The following is a 19288-nucleotide window of genomic DNA, read 5'->3' as shown; positions in this document are numbered from 1 at the left end:
GATTATTTTGAAAAAGTGATCTACTTGGAGAAATCTTTTTGCTTTTCTTAAGATCCTTGAAATAACCATCTGAGCCTTCTGAGTTGAGGAAGTTTCCACTGCTGCTAATTCAGGGTCAATAAGTAAGGCGAGCAAGTGAAGCTCAAAATGCAAGGTGACAAAGGTTAAATATAATACAGTGGCCCAGTCAGCACCTTAACTGAGACTAAACAGGGGTTAATGTGCACAGATTGGCCCAGTCTTAAATATCAACACAAACGGGTCTGTCACACCAGGGTAGTTACAGAAGCCAAAAGATTTAAGTATGTTCAATGCAACAGTATTCTCTTCTGCAACATGGGCACAGACTGGGAGGCCCATTCCTTACTCATCCTGTAAGTAATAAGCAAGTAACTAAAAAGGCAAATCTATTAGCTCTCTGATTGCACATTTTGTCAAATTTTCCCAGAAGCAAATTAAACTACCATGAAATTCTTTAGCATCAATGTTAACCTCAGCACCACTATGCTGCCCTGTTGTGTGGTATCATGACTTAAATCTTAAATAAAAAAGTTAAACATTTTGTTGAGACCTTCATGAAATTCTGTACCTCTCCTTCTTATGACATAGTAATTGAACGTGTCAATATAGTTTTTTGGTATTTAAGACATTTTTGTTGTGCTTCTTATTCAGTGTTAAAGTTTTATGGATATGGTTACATCAGATGTATTGTACAGCAAGCCTATTCTTTTGATACGGAATTTTTTAAGGGACAGTAGATTCATTGCGGAACAAAAAACAGACAATACTCAGGAGCCTGAATGAAAAAGGTAAATATAAAAATATAAATAAAAGCCTAAAATTAAAGAAATATATTGCTACTATATATTGGGGGATTAGAGAAATAAAAATGTAAATAAATAAGGCTGGGGAGTTAGTGTACTGTAATTTGAGGAACATGAATTCTTTTTATTCTCTGAGACAGCTCAGCTCTGTACAAACAAAATGAATATTTATTAACAATCAAATAACTAAAGAACACAAAATGTTACTCTTCATACAAGACTATTTCGGAAGCCGAAGTGCTGCAGAGGTACGGAGGTACTGCGCAGAGACGTCTAATACACCTGAAGGCAAGGAACTACTGGTTCAGTAACTGACGACCACGGGAGACATTGGCATTGGAACAGAGGTACTGTACAGAGACCTTTAACACCTGAAGGCGGGGAACAAGGAAACTGGCACAGCTAGCCGATTCAAACTGAGGGGAATGTAATACAGCCCACAGAGGATTTCTATTGTTACCTGAACAGAGACTGGGGAAATAGGACTGGGCGATACCCCTCTCCTCCAATTGGGCCATCGGAGACTACAAGTACTAAGTAGAAACGTTCGAGTGGCCTCTCTTCAGTATTTTACAGGAAAGACTGCTGCTCCTCTGTATTCATTATGACCCTGGGAAGGTCCTTTTGCTGCTGCGAATGCTGTTTTCGTTGTGTTTTTGGTTGACAGTGAATGTGAATGTAGTTGGAAAATAAAAAGGGCACTTATACAATACAAATGCTTGTCGCTGGTCTGTGTGGGCATTGGTGATTCTGGGAGTTAAACAGAACCTGTGGTAAAGTAGAGGGGTCCTAGCACCCCATTGGTAATTCTACGTGGCGTAGTCGTACACGAAGCAGGAACATTCCTCGCCCATAGGGTTCACTGTGACACAAACTTTCCAAATGTTATCAGCAAATGTTATGAATTTTATGACCTCATCAACTAAAACAATAAAAATCAATAACCGTTATGCAGTTTTGTCAAAATTCTTTAAATATTGACTATAGAGTATACACATCGTTAATACTGTAGCTGTTAGTTAAGCTTTAAAACAGAGTGAGCATCTTGTAAGCCCTATACTGCATACAGCAAATGTGACATTTTCTGTAGCACAATTACCTCACAACATCTCCATAAGATATATAGGAGATATATATATATATATCCATACAGTATATCCATGACAGGATAATATAGGGCTTCCTTAACTGGCCTTTTTTAACATAAGGATTTTTACAGCAGACTTCCCAGGGACAAAAGTGTTGTTCAAAGATGTAAACATTTTAATTGCAGTAGTATTCTCTTCTGCAACATGGCCATAGACTGGGAAGCCCATCGCATGCATTTGTTTACTAAGAGCAATCAAGACTGTCTTCATGTGTCCAGTCCTTCGATACTCAGGTAAGGTGAAAGCCATTCTCATTTCACACAGCTCATCAGAGAAACACCAGGACACTGGATTCCCACTGTCGTCCAGGATACAGGCACTGGGGAGGTGCTGGATACAGCTCCTCACATGGCTAAGAATGAGGTCACTTCCTTTGAAGTTAAACTGCTTCACCACCAACTCAGCATGGGAGACCTGCAGGCTTGAGATCTTCAGTGCTGGGTCACTCCTGTAAGTAATACACAAGTACATAAGAAAGGAAATTAATTTGCTTTCTGCTAATGCCATTTTGTCATTGAATTTCTGCAGAAAATAATATTTAATTTATTTGAAGATGTTTTCAGTACGTTAACAAATCCAAATACATGTGGCATCTAAAACAAATAGTTTCAAATTTACATGTGACTTTTTATAACAAACAATTTTTGTAGTAAAGTCTTTATAATATACTGCAAGTAAAGCTAATGGTTTAAAAGGCCTTTAGATATTATCTTAACATCTACAAATATTACTTTAATAGTTAAACAAGAGTTCATTCTCTGTGTAACTAGTCTTGCACTCACTTGTTGTGTTGAAGACTCTCCGGGTTGTGATTAACCATCAGGCTGCAGACTTCGAATTCCTTCATATTCATTCCACTGCTGGTAGCAACCTCTTTTATTAAGTCACGGTAAGTGTGTGGAATACCTTTTTAAAAGAAAGAGTGTACAGTGTTATCACTGCAAACATTTTAATGGCAAAGAGATGCCAACTTTCAACAACAAACATTTAAAATTCATGTCATCATAGGAAATATTTATGGAATTTTGGAAAATTAAAAAAGCTGCTATCATTACAATTCTTAAACATATTTAATATCAATTTCTATAATTATTTTTTATTGCCATATACATGTTTAAATACATATACATTTGTGCTTAATCTGCCTAACCCTCCAAATTCTGAGAACTAAGTAAAAGAAACCCAACAACCAATTCTGTGAATCCTCCTCACAAAAACTTTAAACCAGCTATTTACTGGTCACCACTGTACCACTCCAGACAGGATGGATTAATGAGGAGGGGGAATCAAACCTCAGAGACATGAAGCCTAGAAGGTAATACTCATGGTTAAAAAATATAAAAGTGAAAAAAAATAAACAATACAAAATGACTCTAAATGCTGTTTTTTTGCCTTTGTTAATGAAATGAAATCAAAAGTATTTAATAGTTCCTAGACCACAAGAATGTGTACGTTCTTGCAGTGGCATCCTATTACTGAGAAAAATGTTTTAGTATGAAACTTTAATACAGTTCAAGTCTAACCAGTTGTTCATGTGCGTGTTTAAAACATCACCAAAACTCCTGAAAAAATGGAAATGTAATCGTGTATATGTAAAAGGTTTTAAAGTCTGATCAATGTTTTGTTTCTGAAGAAGGACTGGACAGTACAGTTGCGGTCTGTTCATGAGTCTTGTGTGAATGTGTGCGTGTAGTTGGTTTCAGTTCATTAATATACATTGTGGATCATTATGATCACTTAATGAGCTACAGAACCTCTCACAATGGTGTCTTGTGTCCAGTCTATCACCCTGTCATCCATCAGCATCGCCCGCAGATTCTCAAGATCCTTCGTGAACATCGTGCACAGATTAGGGAACTGAACTGGATGGCTTGTCAGGTCCTGGAAAAAAAAATCATCAGTTTGAAAACTGTCAAATTTACATTAATTTGTTACATACTGTAATCAAAAACTTGCTGTCTGTTTATAACACAGTGATCCAGGTACTCCCCAACTCCAAACTCCACCAGTCTCACCCTTCGTCAGTCCTGAACTGTCAGAGTTTCTCTGTGATCAGTAGGACATGAGTGTGGACAATTCTAGTTTGTGATCATCACAATGTCCAGTCAGATACATGTACAATCATTTACAGGGAGGAGGAGAGAGCAGGTGGCCCTGGCCTCTCTCTGTGTCTTGAGTCTTCCAGAGATTCCCAGCTTTACTGCGTGGCAGTACTGCGTGTCGAAAGCAAAGTATTTGAAAATATTCTGTATACTATTACAATGAGATTTTGCTAACATTGATATTTAACGAATTAAAGCTGTAGAACATATTCAATACACAGCCTGTATACAGACTGTAGCTGTAATGACTGAGAGCTGACAAGCACGTCTCGGGCAGCGGCAAGGGGCGGAGTGCCGCAACAAAGAGGTGGCAAAAAATGAAATAAAGGCACACAAAATAAACCCCACACTCAGGTCTGAAAGCGGTAGAGGCTACGAACAAGGGAAGCGCTTAAAGAACAAAGCAGGCGCAAAACACAGTGAGAAAGATAACGGGTGAAAAAACGACGAGGTAACAGGAGCACAGCAACTCAGCGAGGGAAGAGTTTAAAGGAAATGAAACTAATAATGAAATAATAAACTAATTTGAAGACTGCTGTGAAAGTCTGTCTGAGCTGTTCTAACAGCGCCGGGAGGTGTGCTGTCCAGCGCGGGCATGACAGTAGTTAGAGAGCAAGAGATCATCCGTGATGATTACCCCAGATCTCACCTCACCTTTTGAATCAGCACTGCTACAACCATGAACTGGTGCTTATTGGACACTTCATGGTTTTCCACACGTTGGACAGCACATCAAAGCACAGGTATCCATGAAAAACTGAAGAATTTCTGAAGAATTAGTTCAATTCAGCAATAAGGGTCAGAAGGATTAAACCCAGTGGTCTCTAAACCTAACCTGCATGCACTTAGAGGGAAAACAGGAGACCCTGATTTAACCCCACACATACATAAGAAGAGCACGCAAACTCCACACAGACAGAATCAAACCCAGGACCATGACGGTGTAGAAGAATAATTCAAATCATCATGCCACCTCAGCAGACACTAAAGGGCTTTACTGCATATCGACTTTGACTAATTTTGCATCTTGCATTTCTCTTTCCCAAACTGTTTTATGGATCAGACTTTTAAAAACTGGTATTTTACAGTAAGTAGACAGGTTTTTGCAAAAAGAACTGAATTCTCTGTTATTTAGGTTATTTGTAGTCTTTGCTCTTTGCAGATTTTCAGATCTCTCTTGTCATCCTGTACCTTGTTTTGACGTCTACAGATGACAGTGTTGAAGTTTGGCCAAGAGTCCACACAGATCTCAAGGCTGCACCTGTTACTGTTCATGATGTGGAGGAGACCCCCATACACCTGAATAATACAGAGCACATCATCATGCAGCAGGTACAAGGTGTTCTCACACTGCTCATTCTGGAGCTACAGGAACACAACACAGACACAGTAATTTAAAATTAAAATTAACACTTCCAAAGAAAATAAGATAAAATCAAATTAAAATAAAATAATTTCCATGGCACATTCACATTATAAAACTGTAGATATCATTGTCTTACTATGTTAAGACAATAACCACTCATGCACTAAAATACCACCATTATAATTAAAAAAACACAGATAAGAAGTAATACCTATCGCAAGTGTTTATAAAGTACATTACCATGATTGATTGAGGAATCTGCTTGAGAAGGATGTTTTTCAAGGTAGAAAGTTCTTTAAATGATTTTAAAATAAACATCTCTGTTGCTAACTGGACTGGAACTGTATGTCCTGAATCTCTGAGGTCCTCTCACTGATCTGCCTCCTGCTCAGACACGGTTTTGTAAGAGTTCCCTGCAGTATCACTCATACTGTATATATACACACTCTCACTGCCTCTCACTGTACACCTGGAACATTTTAAAGTTTACCCAGAAGTCTTTGTCCCCACCTGAGGGCTTCTGTGCCTGGATTTGGATTCTGATAACAGGTGTGTGGAATTACATGCATCCAAAACATCCTGGTAGGTTAGTTGGGCTCTGTGAAATTGGTCTGATGTGAGTGTATGAGTGACAGTGTCTGTGTGTTCCCTGCGATGGACTGACCTCCTGTCTTACACATGTTCCTGGCCAGGTCAGGCTCCAGCTTCTCTGTGATCTCGTACTGGATCTAGGGGCAAAGAAATAGGTGAATGACAGCACCCCTTTTAACTTTTGTCATCTTTGTCATGGATGGATTACCTGGCTATGGACTCTTGCCTACTCTGGATTTCCCTTGGGACTCCCTTTGGACTTGTTTGCCTTGGCCACGCGCCCCCTCCCCCCCCCCCCCCCCCCGAGCACCAGTGCACCGTCGACACGCCCCCCTGTTCGTCTACCAGCCCTGTTCCTAGTCCTCTCTCCCCCATGTTTGTTGCACTCCGTTCCGGATTCTATCGTCTGCACAGGGTCCTGAAAAGCGCTTCCTGACACTATCACCCTGTCATCCATCAGATTCACCTGCAAATTCACACGATCCTTCGGGAACATCATGCACAGATTAGGGAACTCAACTGGGTGGCTTTGTGGACCCTGGAAAGAAACATCAGATTGAAAACTGTCAAATGTGCATTCAGTTTAAGTTGTGAAAAGATACTGTCCGTTTCTAACTCATTGATATTGCCACCACTGCAGCTCCAGTAGTCTCACAGTTTGTCATTCCTTAACATCAGATACAACTCACTCCTTGTCTTTATAAGCTGCTTGTTTCTGAAGAAGGACTGGACAGTACAGTTGCGGTCTGTTCATGAGTCTTGTGTGAATGTGTGCGTGTGGTTGGTTTCAGTTCATTAATATACATTGTGGATCATTATGATCACTTAATGAGCTACAGAACCTCTCACAATGGTGTCTTGTGTCCAGTCTATCACCCTGTCATCCATCAGCATCGCCCGCAGATTCTCAAGATCCTTCGTGAACATCGTGCACAGATTATGGAACTGAACTGGATGGCTTGTCAGGACCTGGGAAAAGATTAAATTAAAGCTTTAGAACATGAACAGTATACAGTACCACAGAACCTGTGAGGATATCCCCAGATCTGACCTCACCTTTTGAATCTCCACTGCTACAGCTATGAACTGTTGCTGATCATACAGTATACCCTATGCTTTTCCACATCTTATGCTAACCTGCATGTGTTTGGGAAGCAGAACATGCAAACTCCACACAGACAGGAAACCTGGTATCAAACCCAGGACCAAGGAGGTGTAAAGGAATAGTTCAAACCACCATGTCACCACAGTAGATACTAAAGAGACTGACTGCATATCTACAGTATATTATATCTTTATATAATCACAAATCTTTTTCAGGTGTCATATGTTATAAAAGCTGATATAAAAGTGTTTGGACTAAATATGCCTCCTATATTTCTATAATATATTTATATTTATATTATATCATTACAGAGACCTTTAAATGCATCATACGTTTTTGTTTCATGGTACACTTACTGCACAGTTGCAAAACTCTATAAGATGCAAAATCTTGCAAAAAATAATGAAAACAGTTCTAAAAGGAGCACAATTCTCTGTTATTTAGCTTATTTGTAGTATTTGCTCTTTGCAGATTTTCAGATCTCTCTTGTCATCCTGTACCTTGTTTTGACGTCTACAGATGACAGTGTTGAAGTTTGGCCAAGAGTCCACACAGATCTCAAGGCTGCACCTGTTACTGTTCATGATGTGGAGGAGACCCCCATACACCTGAATAATACAGAGCACATCATCATGCAGCAGGTACAAGGTGTTCTCACACTGCTCCTTCTGGAGCTACAGGAACACAACAGACACAGTAATCCCTTCCATGGACAGTAAGTGTGTTATTCTTATTAAAAACCATTGATTGATTTCTGAACTGAATCTCCAGATTGTGTTATCATTTTCCATTGAAGAAAACACAGTTATCTAAGACACCTACTGTAGATACATAGAAAGAAAGTTGAATTCCAATTTCTACATTACAATACAAAAAGCTTAATAAATGTATAACTTTGAACAAATGTGTTTTGGCACGTTCATATTATAAAATGGCACAGGAACACAACACAGACACATTAATCCCTTCCATACACAGTAATTGTGTTATCATTTACCTGTGAAGAAAACATATTTATCTAACACACCTAGATACATAGAATTAAAGATCAATTCAAATGTCTACATTACAATACAAAAAAGCTTTATAAATGTATAACTTTGAACTGGTTTCGGCACATTCACGTTATAAAACTGTAGATATCATTGTCTTAGCACGTTAATACAATAACCACAAAAACACATGTCCTCTTTTAATAATAAGAACTCATCAGAAGTGTTTATAAAGAACATTACCATGATTGATTGAGGAATCTGCTTGAGAAGAATGTTTTTCAAGGTTGAAAGATCTTTAAATGATTTTAGAATAAACATCTTTATTGCTAACTGGACTGGAACTCTACAGTATGTCCTGAATCTCTGAGGTCCTCTCACTGCTCTGCCTTCTGCTCAGACCTGGTTTGGTAAGGGTCCCCTGCAACGTCACCCATATACATATATGCTCTCACTGTCAGCCATTGTAAACCAGAAACATTTTAATGTTCACACCCAGCAGTTAGAAGTCTCGGTATCCACCTGTAGGTTTCTGATCCTGAACTTGGAATGGTATGCATCCAAAACATGCTGTACTATTATGTTAATTAACTTCTAAGAAATTATCTCTGGCGTAAGTTATGAGTGTCTGTGTCTGTGTGTTCTGATGGATTGACGTCCTGCTCAGACTGTACCCTGTCTTACGCACACTGCTTGCCAGGACAGGCTCTGGCACCTCTGTGATCCTGTACTGGATAAAGGGGCTAGTAAATAGAGGGGTGGACCCTTAACCCTTTACCTTTGTTAATTAATCTTTACTGCAAGAAAAATTGCATCAAGAGATAATAAACTTGTAACAGATGTTCTGTCATACAAAAGACAGCAATTCGAGTGTCCGTGTAGCGGAAGTCTTCTTTATTACTTATGCATATCCATAGCTCTTGCAGGCCAGACTCAAAAAGTGGTCTTTTTATACAGTAAGGTCTGTAAAACTTGTCCCTAAAAGGGATTTGACATTGGCTGTGCACATGAAGAGCAGTCAAGCAAGTTCCTTATTGTTTTTGTAACTTTGCCAGGAACATATGGGAATTATGCCTTGCAACATGACATATGTTGACAATTCAGCATATATAGTCAAAAGCATCGGAATACTTCCACAACCATTGGAGCGGAAAGTTACAAGATACAAGTGTTTAAAATATAAAAGACTTATCAGACAATTAATTAAGAATAATTCCCTCCCATATATGACAATAATACAATAAATGTGACAATAAAACAACAGTACAATACCGTGATACAAAACAACACTTAACAACTGATAAAGCATGAGTTCCTTGGTCACCTATGACTGTACAACCACTTACAGCAGGAACCACGTCATTAAGTTTTCAGATCACACCACTATTATTGAGCTGACAAACAACGATGATGAAAGCAACTTCCGGAGACCCAGAGGGAGTCACGCCCCAATCGGCATCAATGGCACAGCAGTGCAAACTGTCAGCTGCTTCAGGTTCCTCGGCCTGCAGATCTCCACCGACCTGGACTGGACTCACATCACTGTAGCCAGTCTGAAAAAGACACAACAGCACCTGCACTTTCTGCGGTGCTTAAAGAAATGCAGTTTGGGGAAGCAGCTCCTCATGAACTTTTACTGTGGCACCATAGAAAGTGTCCTCACTAGTTTCCTCACTGTGTGGTACAGCAGTACTACCATGCAGGGCAGAGATGCACTACAAAGGCTATAGCAAAATATGTGATTACCATCAATCGGTGAGATCCACACCATCCACTGCCGCAATAATCCATCATTCTCAACCCATCCCGGCCACAAACTGTTCACCCCCCTCCGCTCTGGCAAGCAGACAAGAACAGCTTCTATCCCACTGCAGTACGCATCCTCAACAGCTAGCTGCAGTGCCTAAATATACATCTGCACTATGCAGTTTTTTGCTATGCAGTCTTCCATGTTTTCTTTGTCTCATTACTGCTTTTTTCATTGTTCCACAACATACAGTATTTATTGTTCCCGTTGTGTACATCATGTGGTGTTGTCTGTTGTTGTAACAAACAGTTCTTTCAGGACCCTATGCGGACGACACAATCCGACGAAGTGGGGAAACACTGGGGAAACGTCATGCAGGAATACGGGGCTGAAGACAGGGGGGGCGTGTCCAAGGTGCGCTGGTGCACGGGGGAGGTGTGGCCGAGGCGAACAATCCAAAAGAGTAGTCCTTAGAGAGAATCCAAACAAATGGGTAAGTCCAAAACCAGGAGATCCATCAGAACAAGGAATTAAAACACGAAGGCCGGGTCGGAACCGGCAGACAGGGAACAGGAACGGGAACTGAGATTAAAACCTTAACGGGACCAGGCGCCTCCAGGTCACGGACTCGCACGGTACGGAAACTTGATGTAGAGCCCGGATGAGCGTCAGCACCTGGCTTTTAAGGTGGGCTGGGAATAGGAATCAGGTGCACAGAATAAGGTCTCAAGAGAAAGGGCTGGAGCACCCTTAAGGAGGGGACTATAATCGTGACAGTTGTACTGTGTATGTCCCAAGAGAATAGTGTGATTAAGAATTCCACTGTACATATGACAATAAACTACTGTACTACATGAGAGAGCAAAAGCCAAGAGTGGAGAGGAGGCGGGAGCAGGAGCGAAGCAGAGTGGACACTCAGGTGGGGTCAAGTCCAGAGAGAGACGTGAAGAGAGTTCACACCTTGACTTCACACCTCTCTCCACTCCCCTGCTTTTTGGCTGCCATTTAAACTCTCTCTCTCACCCGAAGAAGGCTCCGCAGCCGAAACGTTGTGTTTCTTTTCTTCTCTTTTCAGCAGGGAATAAACCTTTACTTGTTCCTCTGCAGCCTACGCATGCTGAAGCAGCCGCCTACTTGAAACATTTAACTCGTTCAACCTGTTTTTGCTGGAAGGCCATGGCACCTCTCCAGCTCTGAGCACATGAGGTTAGAATGCTCTGAATTAAGCTCTTATGAAAAAGTGTCAGCACCATGCTTTGTACATTAAAGCTCCATAACCTGCTTACAATTAACCTGATTCACCTTCACAAATCTAGCCCTTGTATGGGTGGTATGAGTGGCACCCTAGGACAATACTGTATGTGCTTACAGTAATTAATTGACTGAAGCACGATCATTTTTGGTCAGTAGCCCAGGGTGTGAAAACCCAAGATGTCTATAGAGTCCAAGTAAGAGTAGCAAGTTACACTTGTAATTCAGTTTGATAAAGATGGGTATACTGTAGTAGCATAGCTAAGGCATGTATATTTCTTGAAATGATGTACCTGCAGAAATCTTTTTGTTAAAATCTTTGAAATAAGCCAGGTCCTCCATCTGGACATCCACACAACGCAGGGGTTGTGGATCAACTGCTGTTTAATATCTGCTTTGAATAAATCTGTTCTGGTATTTCTACTTGCCAAACAAGCTGATGGCTCGTATAAATGCTCTATACTTTACTGTATTTTACAGTACTGCACTGTTACAAAATTCCGTTCAGCATCTACTGTATATGTAAATATAGGTTTTGCAAAAAACATTAAAAACAAGTTTAGTAAGACTTCATTTCTCTGTTATTTAGGTTATTTTTAGTCTTTGCTCTTTGCAGATTTTCAGGTCTCTCTTGTCATCCTGTACCTTGTTTTGACGTCTACAGATGACAGTGTTGAAGTTTGGCCAAGAGTCCACACAGATCTCAAGGCTACACCTGTTACTGTTCATGATGTGGATGAGACCCCCATACACCTGAATAATACAGAGCACATCATCATGCAGCAGGTACAAGGTGTTCTCACACTGCTCATTCTGGAGCTACAGGAACACAACACAGACACAGTAATCCCTTCCATACACAGTAAGTGTGTTATTCTTATTAAAAACCATTGATTGATTTCTGAACTGAATCTCCAGATTGTGTTATCATTTTCCGGTGAAGAAAACACATTTATCTAAGACACCTAGATACATAGAAAGAAAGTTGAATTCCAATTTCTACATTACAATACAAAAAGCTTAATAAATGTATAACTTTGAACAAATGTGTTTTGGCACATTCATATTATAAAATGGCACAGGAACACAACACAGACACAGTAATCCTCTCCATACACAGTAATTGTGTTATCATTTACCTGTGAAGAAAACATATTTATCTAACACACCTAGATACATAGAATTAAAGATCAATTCAAATGTCTACATTACAATACAAAAAAGCTTTATAAATGTATAACTTTGAACTGGTTTTGGCACATTCACGTTATAAAACTGTAGATATCATTGTCTTAGCATGTTAATACAATAACCACAAAAAAACATGTTCTCTTTTAATAATAAGAACTCATCAGAAGTGTTTATAAAGAACATTAGCATGATTGATTGAGGAATCTGCTTGAGAAGGATGTTTTTCAAGGTTGAAAGATCTTTAAATGATTTTAGAATAAACATCTCTATTGCTAACAGGCCTGGTACTGTACTGTATGTCCTGAATCTCTGAGGTCCTCTCACTGCTCTGCCTTCTGCTCAGACCTGGTTTGGTAAGGGTCCCCTGCAACGTCACTCTGACCCGTCTGCTCTCACTGCCAATCTCTGTGCTCCTGGCACACCTGGGACCTCTGAAGTCCAGCCCCACTAGCGAGTCGGAGCCACAAGACTTTGTCTCCACCTGGAGGCCTCTGTGTCTGAATCTGGATTGTAGTAACAGGGGTGCTGAATGTACTCTAGTGTACAGCTGAAAAGTTCATATTAAAAAACTGCTAAGAGGCTACTTATTAAATAGATTATTTAATAATTTTATTATTTAATAAGATTATTTTGAAAAAGTGATCTACTTGGAGAAATCTTTTTGCTTTTCTTAAGATCCTTGAAATAACCATCTGAGCCTTCTGAGTTGAGGAAGTTTCCACTGCTGCTAATTCAGGGTCAATAAGTAAGGCGAGCAAGTGAAGCTCCAAATGCAAGGTGACAAAGGTTAAATATAATACAGTGGCCCAGTCAGCACCTTAACTGAGACTAAACAGGGGTTAATGTGCACAGATTGGCCCACTCTTAAATATCAACACAAACGGGTCTGTCACACCAGGGTAGTTACAGAAGCCAAAAGATTTAAGCATGTTCAATGCAACAGTATTCTCTTCTGCAACATGGGCATAGACTGGGAGGCCCATTCCTTACTCATCCTGTAAGTAATAAGCAAGTAACTAAAAAGGCAAATCTATTAGCTCTCTGATTGCACATTTTGTCAACTTTTCCCAGAAGCAAATTAAACTACCATGAAATTCTTTAGCATCAATGTTAACCTCAGCACCACTATGCTGCCCTGTTGTGTGGTATCATGACTTAAATCTTAAATAAAAAAGTTAAAGATTTTGTTGAGACCTTCATGAAATTCTGTACCTCTCCTTCTTATGACATAGTAATTGAACTTGTCAATCTAGTTTATTGGTATTTAAGACGTTTTTGTTGTGCTTCTTATTCAGTGTTAAAGTTTTATGGATATGGCTTCATCAGATGTATTGTACAGCAAGCCTATTCTTTTGATGCGGAATTTTTTAAGGGACAGTAGATTCATTGCGGAACAAAAAACAGACAATACTCAGGAGCCTGAATGAAAAAGGTAAATATAAAAATATAAATAAAAGCCTAAAATTAAAGAAATATATTGCTACTATATATTGGGGGATTGGAGAAATAAAAATGTAAATAAATAAGGCTGAGAAGTTAGTGTACTGTAATTTGAGGAACATGAATTCTTTTTATTCTCTGACACAGCTCTGGTGGAATAGTCATAAAATCAGAGTCAGAATGTGTACAAACAAAATGAATATTTATTAACAATCAAATAACTAAAGAACAAAAAATGTTACTCTTCATACAAGACAATTTCAGAAGCCGAAGTCCTGCAGACCCAGAAACACAAAATTCTAACCCTCTAATCTAAAGCACTAAGTAACTCCTTGACAGACCCAGGAACACGAAATTCTAATTCTGTAATCTGAAACATTGTGCAACACCTTGACAGATAAACAAGAGAAACATCCTGCATCTTATATGAAAGAAAACAACCCAAGACTAATACTCCCTTCTTACAACATTGCTGCCAATGGGACTCTGCTGTCCCATTTTAAACATGCATCACCAAATAAGGAGAGAAAAGTCTTTAGCCTGAGGATTCCACAATAAAAGAAATCAGCATTTCCTAAAAATATACTGTATAGGACAGTGAGGTCTCTATAACAAGGTTCAGAGTACTGAGCCAGAATCTGGTCTCCCAGACTGAGCAGAACAAGGTCCTCTCGCCAGGCACAAGCTCAGAGGAAGAGGAGGATGATGGTGTTTCTTCTTCTGTCCGTCTCTATAACTCTCTTCCTTCATCATCCTTCTGACTCCTCTCCCGTGTGGTTTTTCTTTGCCTTTTTATCCGATGTTCCTGCATTTGAAACCTCAAATGATTCATCAAGAAATTAAATGTCTAGTGTAAACCAGATAATTCCTTATGATCATCAGTGTTTAACTGTTTCTCAGCCCACCACATGCCAGGCAAATAATTTAAATAAAACATCTTTTTCGTTTTTTTGTGATGCAAACTTTCCAAATGTGACCAATATGAATTTTATGACCTCATCAACTACAACAATAAAAATCAATAACCATTAAGTAGCTTTGTCAAACTTAAATATTTACTATAGAGTACACACATCGTTAATAGCTGTAAGTTAAGCTTTAAAACAGGGTGAGCATATGGTAAGCCCTATACCTGCATATCCATATATCCATAAGAGGATAATATAGGGCTTCCTTAACTGGCCTTTTTGAATACAAGGATTTTTACAGCATACTTCCCAGGGACAAAAGTGCTGTTCAAAGATTTAAACATTTTAATTGCAGCAGTATTCCCTTCTGCAACATGGCCATAGATAGGTAACCCCATCACATGCATCTGTTTTATAAGAGCAGTGAAGACTGTCTTCATGTGTCCAGTCCTTCGATACTCAGGTAAGGTGAAAACCCTTCTAATTTCGCACAGCTCATCAAAGAGACACCAGGAGACTGGATTCCCACTGTCGTCCAGGATACAGGCACTGGGGAGGTGCTGGATACAGCTCCTCACATGGCTGAGAGTGAGGTCACTTCCTCTGTTGGCAGTGTGCTTCACCAGCAGCTCAGCATGGGAAACCTGCAGGCTTGAGATCTTCAGTGTTGGGTCACTCCTGTAAGTTATAAGTAAGTAAATAAGAAAGAAAATTCATAGCTTTCTGCTAATGCCATTTTGTCATTACGTTTCTGCAGAAAATAATAATTAATTTATTTGAAGATGTATTAAATGTGTTAACATATCCAAATACATCTGGCATTTATAACAAATAGTTTCAAACTTACATGTGACTTTTTGTAACAAACATTTTTTGAAGTAAAGTCTTTATAATATACTTCAAGTAAAGCTAATGGTTTAAAAGGCCTTTAAATTGTATCTTAACATCTACAAAGATTACCTAAATAGTTAAACAAGAGTTCATTCTCTGTGTAACTAGTCTTGCACTCACTCATTGTGTTGAATACTCTCCGGATTGTGATTAACCATCAGTCTGTAGTCTTTGAATTCCTTCACATTCATTCCATTGCTGGTAGCAACCTCTTTTATTAAGTCGCAGTAAGTGTGTGGAATACCTTTTTAAAAGAAAGATTGTACAGTGTTATCACTGCAAACATTTTAATGGCAAAGAGATGCTATCTTTAAACAACAAACATTTAAAATCCATGTCATCATAGGAAATATCTATGGAGTTTTGGAAAATTAAAAGCTGCTATCATTACAATTCTTAATCACATTTAATATCAATTTCTATATTTATGTTTTATTGCCATATACATGTTTAAATACATATACAGTACATTTGTGCTTAATCTGACAAACCCTCCAAATTCTGACAGCTAAGTAAAAGAAACACAAAAAACGATTATGCAAATCCTTTTCACAAAAACTTTAAACCAGCTATTTACTGGTCAACACTGTACCACTCCAGAAAAGATGGATTAATGAGGAGAGGGAATCAAACCTCAGAGCCATGAAGCCTAGAAGGTAATGCTCATGGTTAAAAAATATAAAAGTGAAAAAAATGGACAACACAAAATGAATCTAGGTTTTAAAGTCTGATCAATGTTCTGTTTCTGAAGAAGGACTGGACAGTACAATTACAGTCTGTTCATGAGACTTGTGTGAATGTGTGCGTGTGGTTGGTTTCAGTTCATATACACATATATAATATACATTATGGATCATTATGAACTCTTAATGAGATACAGAACCTCTCACAATGGTGTCTTGTGTCCAGTCTATCACCCTGTCATCCATCAGCATCGCCCGCAGATTCTCAAGATCCTTTGTGAACATCGTCCACAGATTAGGGAACTGAACTGGATGGCTTCTCAGGACCTGGGAAAAGAGACATCAGATTGAAAGCTGTCAAAATCACATTCAATTGTGGAGTTATGAAACCAAAGTAATCTTATGGGAAAATAAAGGTTGGCCAGTTTATTCAAGCCCTAAAAATACAAAGTGTTCCATGGGATTGTTAATGACCAATTAGTCAGAAACCTGATTTAATGTGTCATCAGAAGGATGGTTCCTCCTACAGCACAGAGTCAGACTACTATATAACGGGTTTGGCAATTTTGGTGCTGAAGAGAAGAGCACCACCTAGTGGTCAACACACCACTTACAGCAGCAAGTTGTTACCAAAATGTTACTTAAAATGGATCAACTGGTTTCCCATTCAGACTGCACATCCTGTTGTGTGTGGAGTTTGCATCTGTCTCACTGTCTCGATCACGATTGGCTCTGATGCCTTTCGGCTCTGACATCAGGTTCTGGTGTGGATCTGTACAATATGGAACATTTTCCTGGAATAAAAAAACTGGAAGAGGCAAATTGAGTTTAACCTAACAATATTATTACACACTGCTGTTTTTTTGGGAAGGGGGTTTGTTTTTCTGCTACGATACATCAAGTAAGCACAAATGCACATAAACAGTTTTTTGAAATAGTAATTTTATTTTTCCAGTCACATTAATTTGTAATTTTCTGTGCAGAGCACTTGTCATGTGTGCATGATCCTTCTTTTCAATTTGCACATCAGGGGTGTCCAGCTCCAGCACTGTACTTCACATGTACCAGAAAACAAGTGATTTGAATTCTGATCCAACTAATTAGTTCAGTACTCCAAAATCAGGTCAGGGGAATGAAAGCCATTGGTTTCTAAACCTAACCTAACCCTGAGAGTTTTGGAGGAATGCAGAATCTCTGAGAAAAACCTACACAAACATATGGGGAACATGCAAACTCCACACAGACAAACCCTGGACTCAAACATGGGATCATGGAGGTGTAGAGGAATAATTCAAATCATCAAGCTGCCTCAGTAGTCACTGAAGTGTTTTAATATATATCTATATTGTATCTATACAACACAAATTACTTTCAGGTGTTTCTACATAGTGTTAATACCTGCCTCATCTTCCTGTCTTTGTTTCTATGCACCAAGTCCATTGTTTTACATTCCTACATCAAAATAGCTGTTAAAGTGCTTTTTGCTTTGACTAAATTTGCATCTAATATTAATCAAACATTTCCCAAACTGGTTTATGTATCAGCACACGACTATTAAAAGCTCCATACTTGACTGTATTTCACAGTACACTTACTGCACTGTTACAAAACCTCCTAGCAGGAATAATGAAAACAGTTCTAGTTTGAGCTGAATTATTTATTTAGGTTATTTTTAGTCTTTGCACTTTGCAGATTTTAAGATCTCTCTATTAAACCCCACACATACATAAGAAGAGCATGCAAACTCCACACAGACAGGAATCAAACCCAGGACCATGAAGGTGTAGAAGAAAAATTCAAATCATCATGTCACCTCAGCATACTGCCACCTCACCTTTACTGTATATCTACTTTGACTAATTTTGCATCTGGCATTTCTCCTTCCCAAACTGGTTTATGGATCAGACTTTTAAAAACTGGTATTTTACAGTAAGAAGACAGGTTTTTGCAAAAAGAAATGAATTATGTGTTATTTAGGTTATTTGTAGTCTTTGCTCTTTGCAGATTTTCAGATCTCTCTTGTCATCCTGTACCTTGTTTTGACGTCTACAGATGACAGTGTTGAAGTTTGGCCAAGAGTCCACACAGATCTCAAGGCTGCACCTGTTACTGTTCATGATGTGGAGGAGACCCCCATACACCTGAATAATACAGAGCACATCATCATGCAGCAGGTACAAGGTGTTCTCACACTGCTCATTCTGGAGCTACAGGAACACAACACAGACACAGTAATCCCTTCCATACACAGTAAGTATATGAAAAAAAGGTGTCTTAACTGCATTCCCAGATGTTGACATAATTTCCCTGTGGAGAACACCTGTTTATCTAAACAAACACCTTTCAACAATTATGAAATAAAATAAGATAAAATCAAATTGTAACTAAGATACAATGAGACTACAAAAAGTTATCTAACTTTGTAACTTTTGTAACAAGTGTACATTGTAACTAAGATACAATAAGACTACAAAAAGTTATCTAACTTTGTAACTTTTGTAACAAGTGTACATCCATGGCATTTTCATTCTATAAAACTGTCAATATTATTGCTATAGCATGTTAATATAATAACCTCTCAAGCACTAAAATGCCACATTTCATAATAAAAAATTCAGATCAGAAGCAATACCCATTAGAAGTAAATATAAAATACGTTACCGTGATCGGTTGAGGAATCTGCTTGAGAAGGATGTTTTTCAAGGTTGAAAGATCTTTAAATGATTTTAGAATAAACATATCTATTGCTAACTGGACTGGAACTCTACAGTATGTCCTGAATCTCTGAGGTCCTCTCACTGCTCTGCCTTCTGCTCAGACCTTGTTTGGTAAGGGTCAGCTGCAACGTCACTCTGACCCATCTGCTCTCACTGCCAATCTCTGTGCACCGGGCAAACCTGGAACCTCTGAAGTCCAGCCCCACTAGCGAGTCGGAGCCAGAAGACTTTGTCTCCACCTGAAGAGTTCCCTGCCTGGATCTGGATCTGGTACGGCTTAATATTTAATGTTGGATAAGTAGCCTCTTATACGTTTCTAAGAGGCTACTAAT

At 38.9% G+C, this 19288-nt stretch overlaps 3 long non-coding RNA genes across 3 annotated transcripts; all 3 read right to left on the bottom strand.

Moving 5' to 3' along the window:
* Positions 1–934: 934 nt before the first annotated feature.
* LOC138225101 (uncharacterized) lies at positions 935–6172 on the bottom strand. The gene is made up of 5 exons (XR_011183679.1): positions 5681–6172; positions 5266–5373; positions 3727–3853; positions 2755–2878; positions 935–2420 (listed from the first exon to the last, which is right to left on the bottom strand). It is a non-coding gene; the product is annotated as an uncharacterized lncRNA (long non-coding RNA).
* Positions 6173–6752: 580 nt separating this feature from the next.
* On the bottom strand, positions 6753–8497 carry LOC138225074 (uncharacterized). The gene is made up of 3 exons (XR_011183658.1): positions 8372–8497; positions 7637–7744; positions 6753–7000 (listed from the first exon to the last, which is right to left on the bottom strand). It is a non-coding gene; the product is annotated as an uncharacterized lncRNA (long non-coding RNA).
* A 5807-nt stretch (positions 8498–14304) lies between these two features.
* Positions 14305–19022, bottom strand: LOC107075522 (uncharacterized). The gene is made up of 5 exons (XR_011183606.1): positions 18901–19022; positions 18273–18380; positions 16440–16566; positions 15677–15800; positions 14305–15343 (listed from the first exon to the last, which is right to left on the bottom strand). It is a non-coding gene; the product is annotated as an uncharacterized lncRNA (long non-coding RNA).
* Between the last annotated feature and the right edge of the window lie 266 nt (positions 19023–19288).

Source organism: Lepisosteus oculatus, chromosome 25 (assembly GCF_040954835.1).
Source record: "Lepisosteus oculatus isolate fLepOcu1 chromosome 25, fLepOcu1.hap2, whole genome shotgun sequence".
NCBI classification, from domain to species: Eukaryota; Metazoa; Chordata; class Actinopteri; order Semionotiformes; family Lepisosteidae; genus Lepisosteus; species Lepisosteus oculatus.
This window is presented reverse-complemented; position numbering and strand designations above follow the sequence as displayed.